This window comes from Phalaenopsis equestris, unplaced genomic scaffold, assembly GCF_001263595.1.
Source record: "Phalaenopsis equestris unplaced genomic scaffold, ASM126359v1 Scaffold234892, whole genome shotgun sequence".
Lineage (NCBI taxonomy): Eukaryota > Viridiplantae > Streptophyta > Magnoliopsida > Asparagales > Orchidaceae > Phalaenopsis > Phalaenopsis equestris.
Genome location: NW_018252791.1, coordinates 203,548 through 210,992, shown reverse-complemented (window position 1 = coordinate 210,992; position 7,445 = coordinate 203,548).

Genomic DNA, 7,445 nt, shown 5'->3' with positions numbered 1-7,445 from the left:
TCTAGGATGAGTTAATGAGTCATGGTAAGGCTCATTTGACCATACCAAGCTCAATTGGTTTGGATTTGACCATAAGTCCAAGAAGGTGCATAAGACCAAATCTTTTCTTGTGTTTGGACTAAGTTAGACATGTCAATTGACCCAATTAAATATGGAATTTGGTGTAAGAGACCATGAGGAACCGCTTTCATGAAGGGTGAAAGTCATTTTGAGGTCAATTGGTTAATCAATTTGGTGGATTTTTTATTTTTGACACATTTTAAGCATGTTGGGCTAAGTTTGGGTCAAACTTGGGCTAGCCATGGGCTAAGTCCAAATTGATTATTGTGTTTGGTGTAAAACATCATGATAAACAACTTTCCTGAAGGATGAAAGTCATTTTGAAAACAATTTGGTTGTGAATTTGGTGGATTTTGATGAAATTTGGATTTAGACCCAAATTAGGCATATGGGGCTAATTTGGGTCAAACTTGAGCTAGCTTTGGACTAAGCTCAAATTGATTGTTGTGTTTGGTCATAAATGACCTCACAAAGGATTTTCAACAAAAAATGGATGCCAATTTGAGGTTTAGGGCATTCAATTGTTGAGATTTGGGGTGTTATCCAATATTGGGGTTAATTTGGGGTTTTGGATTTAAACCAAATTGGATGATCAAAAGGTTTTACCAATGCAAAATACAACATTTGTTTGGGCCAATTGGCATGGTTATAATTCCAATTGATGTGATTTTGTCATTTAGCCAAAATTGGGTCCCAAGGGCAGTTTGGTAACTTGGGGGTGTTTGGGGCAAAAGACCAAAGATGAGCATTTCAAGTAGAATTGGATAGATATCCATTCTAAATGAACCATGGATCAATGAAATCCCCATTTTGGGTCCTTATGTATTGGTCTTAGCCAGGGTATTGTCAGGATATTGTGAGGGTATTGTATACCTTAGCTCCAAACCAACACCCAGGGTCAATCCTAAGGTCAAGTAGCCCTATAGGAACGCTCCTTGAGTTCCCTCATAATGATCTTACCTACTAAGTGCTAGAGGTTAGAACCAATATGTGGAACTTCAAGTTGATTAAAGAGAAGAGTTTTGAATTTCTAATGGTGAGGGTACCTTTCTAGTTTTCTAAGACTAGTCAGTAGGAAAGTCCTATGGCTAGACCTAGGCTACTAAAGAAATTTCTAGACCTCAACCAAAAGTGAGGTCAACAATATCAAAACCTAAAACTATAAATCAAATTGGGTGCTTTAGCCTGTCACTCTAAAGTCCTCTAATTCTACACCGTTGAAATGCTTATATCCTTATTTAATTGCACTCAACCCCATAAACTACATTCTCATTCATGAAATCAATAAGTGATTCCATGAAATCAATATGAAATCAATAAGTGATTCTAACCATTTGTTGACTGAGACAATACCATCTCAGATCTTACATGTTCTTGCATCAGGTATTAACGTCTTAATTTGTCAAATCAATAATTAAATGAAGTACAACGTTTTAAAGCATCACACTTTCTTTCAACATTGAAGTCTAATACTTCACACAACATCCTTCAAATACTTAATCACTTATCATTTTAAAGAAAATGATATGGAAAACTACTCAGAATCAATGAAGAAAACAAAACCACACATGAGTTTAAAATTAGAAATCATGCACACAAACAAGAAATCTAGATTAAAACCAAGTGTAGTCACAAAGATAAATACTTATCTCAAATCCTCTTCACCAAATATCTTGATGTTCTTTTCAATTCTCTTCATTCACTCAAAATACAAACTAATACTCAAAATAAAAAGAAAGTGTCTGGTGTTGGCGGCGACAATGACGATGGGCGGCGGCGATGGCAGTTACTTGGATGGATGAAAGCTGTAAAATTTGATGGGTGGTTAGCTTCTTGTCTTGATGATCTAAGTCTTGATTAATAAAAATCCAAAAGTTGCCTTGGTGTCCCTTCAAAATGTTTCTCCATTCAATGAATCATATAGAATTTACCTCCTCAAAAGCCAATTGAATGAATTTTCGTGTCCATGAAATATTTCCCACATTTTTACCAAGGGTTGTTTCCAACACCTCTTCAAAAATTTGTTTAAATTCAATGAATCATCAAATAACTACTTCTGGCGCTTAAGCGAGGGGTACCTGATGCTTAGGCGCGACCCTCTGGCACTTATGCATCAGTCCTGGGTGCTTAGGTGCCCTAGTTCATTTTTGCACCTTTCTTCATTTTTGCTCCAAATTTGACCCTTTTTCACTCCTTTTAGCATTTTTTATCCATTTGATTATAGATGAGAGAAAAAAACACAAATATCTTTCATTAAGGTACAATATCTAAAAAATAGGCATAAAAATGTGTATAAAAATACTATATATTTTAGGTCTATCAAAATCCCCCAAACTTAAAATGTTATTTGTCCTAAAGTGACCCTTCAATCTTTAAAAACCAATATAAGTAGATGATGTATATGAGTTTCTATAGGAGTTACCAAAATTTTGATGTAGAAATATAGTAGTCCAATCTACAAAAAAATATTAGTAAATGGGACCAACTTAGAGTTTAGAAATTTTTTAATGTTAAGAAATATGAAAATATGAGTTTTTCTCTAATTCAAAAATATTGTAGATTATCGAAAAGTATAGTTTAGGTATTGTTGACCTTTCTTTTAGTTGTGGTCTAGTTTTTCCTCTTTAGTAGCCTAGGTTTTTGCCATAAGACTTTCTTGTTGACTATTCCTAGAAAACTAGAAAAGGAACCTAGAAAAGGAACCCTCACCATTTCAATTAGAAACTCTAAACTCCTCTTTGCTCAACTTGAAGTTCCACATAGTGGTCCTAACCTCTTGCACTTAATAGGTGGGGACATTATAGGGGAGCTCAAGGAGAGTTCCCATAGGACTGCTTGACCTTAGGGTTGACTATGGGTGTTGGTCTGGAGCTAAGGTACTCACCTCACTCATAATCACTCATAAATACAAACCCAAAATTTTTTGACTTTCATCCCTTAATCCTTTGGGAGACTCATGTAGGTGGTCCCCTAGGCTAGGAATTAGCTAAGACCAGTACATAGAGGACCCAAATGGGATTTCCATTGGTCTATAGCTCATTTTTGGTGGCTGCAACCCTAATTTTACCAAAAATACTCAATTTGGCATTTTTGCCCCTAAACTCCCTCAAATTACCTAAGTACCCTTGAAACCCTAAATTTGGCCAAAATTCCCAAATTTACCCAAAATACCCAAATTTGTTCAAAAATCTTTTCAAACCTTTTGAAAACATCCAAATTACCCAGAATCACCTATAAATTGTCAAATTACCAAAATACCCCTCCTTAGCCTAAAATTACATAAATTGCAAAAAAATTCCAAAAATTCCCAAAACCTTCCAAATATTCCCAATTTATTTTTTTTCTCAACTACCACATGACCCAATTTGACCAATTTGACCACTTTGACCAAAACCCCCAAATTGCGTTTAAAGGCTCAATTTCCATAACATTCACTACAAATGTCCATCAATTTGGTCCAAAATTCCCTCAATTTAAATTATAAACTAAAATTAACCTTCCATATGACCAATATAAACCAAATCAAAGCTCAATTAGCCCATGCTTTGAGCCTAATTTTAATCTAAGTAAAACCCCCAATTTTGGCCCTATGACCTAGTTCCACCAAATTGAACCCCATGACCTACTCCATGGTCTCAATTTGAATCATAAAATCTTCATAACACTTCTAAAAATCAAAATTGACCTTAAATTGGCCTTGTTGAAGCCTCTATTTTATTTAATTTCACCCAAATCCAAAAATCCTCAATTTTGCCCTAAATCAATTTTGCCCTATCCTCAATTTTGCCCTAAATTGGCCATGTCTTAAAATTCCACCAAATTGATTTCCTTGGACCCAAAATTTCCACTCCATTCCTTCATGAAAAATCTTCATAACATCTCCCTCGATCATTTGGAGCATTCAATTGAGCTAAACTCCAAGCCTAGCTCAACCTGAGCCCAAGTCTAGTCCAATATGCGCAAATGGACCAAAATCTCAAAATCTTTCAATCTCAAAATCTTGGACCAAAATCTCAAAATCTTTCAAATTGAGCTTCCAATTGAACACAAAATTACTTCAATCTTTCACCAAAAATGTTCATTACAATCATCTACACAATGTTGATCAATCACTTAGGCTTAAATTCATGGCAATCTGATCCCTAGATACCGCTAATATACACAGTACAACAATAATTTAGATTATATTTCACTTATATTTCCTTACTTTGCAACAAAACCAAAAACTTGATCTTGAAGAAAAATAAGAATTTAGCTTTTAATTTGTATATATCAGGATACTATGTAAGTATACGTATCATTATCAAGTAATATAGGACTTTTTGATTAAGACCTGAATATCGAACCCACATGGAGAATACGCAATATGCACTATTGAACAATAAACTTTCTATTTTTAATAAAAAGATAATTATCTGAACTAAAGATATTTTTGCAGTAATGAAAATTTAAATATTTTTTATATTTTAAATATTTTGATAGAATAATAACAATTTAAAAAGATAACTAGAGTTCTTATAGAAGAAAAACACTAAATATGAAAATATTTTTCTTCTTATTATGAATCAGTAATAAGTATATGAATTATGTTGTGGATATATGCAAATTGTTTTGTGCCAAATAGGATTCATAATATTATTTACCCTTACTAGAGATGCTATAAAGAATATTAACTAATTTAAAGTTTGAATAGTTCTGAAGACCGGCTAGGTAGAGAAGATACTAGCTCTCACTCTAGAGTTCCCTTGATTCCTTCTACCTGGGGGCTAACATCTCGTATCAGAACCTAAAATAATATACCAAGTTGGGGGATTTAATCTGTCACTTTAAATTCTTCTAACTCTACACCCTTCAATGAATATTTCCCTATTTATTTTCACTCAATCATATGAACTACATTCTCATTCATACAACCTCATGTGATTCTTTCCAATTGTTGACGAAGACAATACCAGCCTGGTTCTTACACGTTCTCACAACAAATTTTAACATCTGAATTGGCCAAATTAAGAATTAAATGAAGTGCATGGATTTATATCATCACAACTTCTTCCATCATTGAAGATCAATACTTCCCACAACTTCTATCTACAACTTAATTACTTATCATTTTGAGAAGAAAGATAAAGAAAACTACTCAGAATTCATGGAGAAAACAAAACCACACTTTAGTTTAAAAGAGGAATCATTGTCAAACCAATAATAAGTTTTAATTAAAACCAAAAGTAGTCTTAAAACAAAATAAAGATAAAAACTTATCTCAAGTTCGCCACCAAACTTTTGAAGTTCCTTTGAATATCTTCTCTTTACAATCACTCAAAATAAAATAACAAAAAGGATAAAATAAAAGTAAAAGTGATGCCTGAAAATATCTCTGAACTAACTCTCCAAATCAAAACTTTCAAAAATTTTCAATACTTTCAAGACCCTTTTCAAAGTCCCGATCTTATTTCTTTTATAATTTTCCAAAAGGTGTCTTGGTTTCTCTTCAAAATATGTCTAGATTTGATGCTTCAAAATATGTCTAGATTTAAAATATGTCTAGATTTGATGTATTTCCCCACGAGATGCATCCTTTCGTAATAATTTTTGTCCATGGTGGTTATAACCACCTATTAAGCTAATTGGTACATCAAAAATCTCTTTAAAATTTGCAAAAAATAAATTTACTCGTCCAATAACTGCCACTGGCACTTAAGCGCGGGGCCTCTAGTGCTTAGGAGAGGCCTTCTTAGTTAAACCGGTGCTTAAGCACCGGATCTAGCTTAGGCACCAAAACTCTTTTGTACATTTTTCACCTTTTTGCTCCAAATTTTATTCTTTCTCTCTCCTTCAAACATTTTTCATGCTTATTTACCTGTATCTGCAAGAAAAATATAAAAATAGCTTCCATTAAAGCGCAATATCTCAAAAATTGGTATAAAAATGTGTCTAAAAATACTATATATTTTAGTTGTATCACTAGCATAACCCAAACCTAAGCTTTGGTCATTTGGATCCATATTGGACTCATGCACCAAAATTGACCTAGCCATGCCAAATTGGTCAAGGCAAAGGCACCACAGCCAAATTTTGGACCTAATTGACTAGTCTAAACCCCATGGAACCACCCAAATGAGCCATGGACCAAAGGATCCCCAAATCAAGGGATTTATCTCCAAAATTTCTTAAGCTTAAGGGAATTTTGCCAAAACTAAACACTTGCCCAAATAAATTGTTATGATAGATTCCCCTACCTCATCTGACCTCCTGGCCACCTCTCCTAGCCTTGTCGGCCGGCCTAATCATCAGAGGAGCCAAAATCATGAGCTATTCTCAAAAAATCCAAACCCAATTCAAACCTAGAGGCTACCTCATCTCATTTTAAATTTAAAGCTTCTCTGCCCTCCACATAAGCATCATTTTACACCCCTTAATTGGTTTGCAGAGCCACCTTAAGCCATTTTTATAAAAGCTCCACCTCCATGGCCATGAAGGTGTGCCGAAAAATTTCTTAAGGATAGCCTCTAAAATTACTCCCTAAGCTTCCTTGAGACCTCCACAGTGCAATCCAACAACTCCGTTGCCCTAATTCGCCTTGTCTGAGATCAATTTTGGAGCTCAAATTCTTGTCTGAGATAGGACATTCTTTACCACACCTCCACAGTGCACCAAATCCAAATTAAACTCACCCACACCATCACTACATTGAACTAAGAAAAATCCCTATCAAATCCGCCTCATACAGAGCCTTTAAGATAGCTCAAGACCAACACCCAAATCTGGCCTTGATCAAATTTGGGTCTAGACCTTTCACCATGACCAGAGGCTCGATCCTTAGCCTCCTTGGACCTCCAGGACGTACCGAGCACCTTTGATTCAAGCTTCCTTTCTTAGAGCAAAGGTATTTAACTTCCTCTCTTCTCGAGCCTATTTTGATTCTCCATTTTTTTAGGTTTAGTTTAGTGGCATGTTTACCCTATGGATATGTTCTTCACACTTAGACGAGTCCATAGGATCAAACCCGAGATCATTTGGTGGAGAAATGAGTGAGATCTTAGGGTTTTAGTGTTAACGGTCATGGGTTAGCCTATTTGGGGACGATGACGGGGAGCTATTCGATCGCATGTTTATCTCATCAATGGACGAGATTTGGGCGGATGAAATCTCAGTGCGTGAATCGCGGGACGCGCAACTACCGAGTCGGATGGCGGCGTCGAACCAAAAGACGACACGTGGAGCTTCGAAGATGCCTAGGATGAGGTGGCGCCGTGCATTTAAGTAGATAAATAGGGAATTAAATAAATCAAAAAATGATCCCTAACTTCAAAAATCTATATCTTGGAGTAGAAAAATCACAAAAATAAAATAAAAATACACGCTTTCTTAATGAACAGAGGTGAACA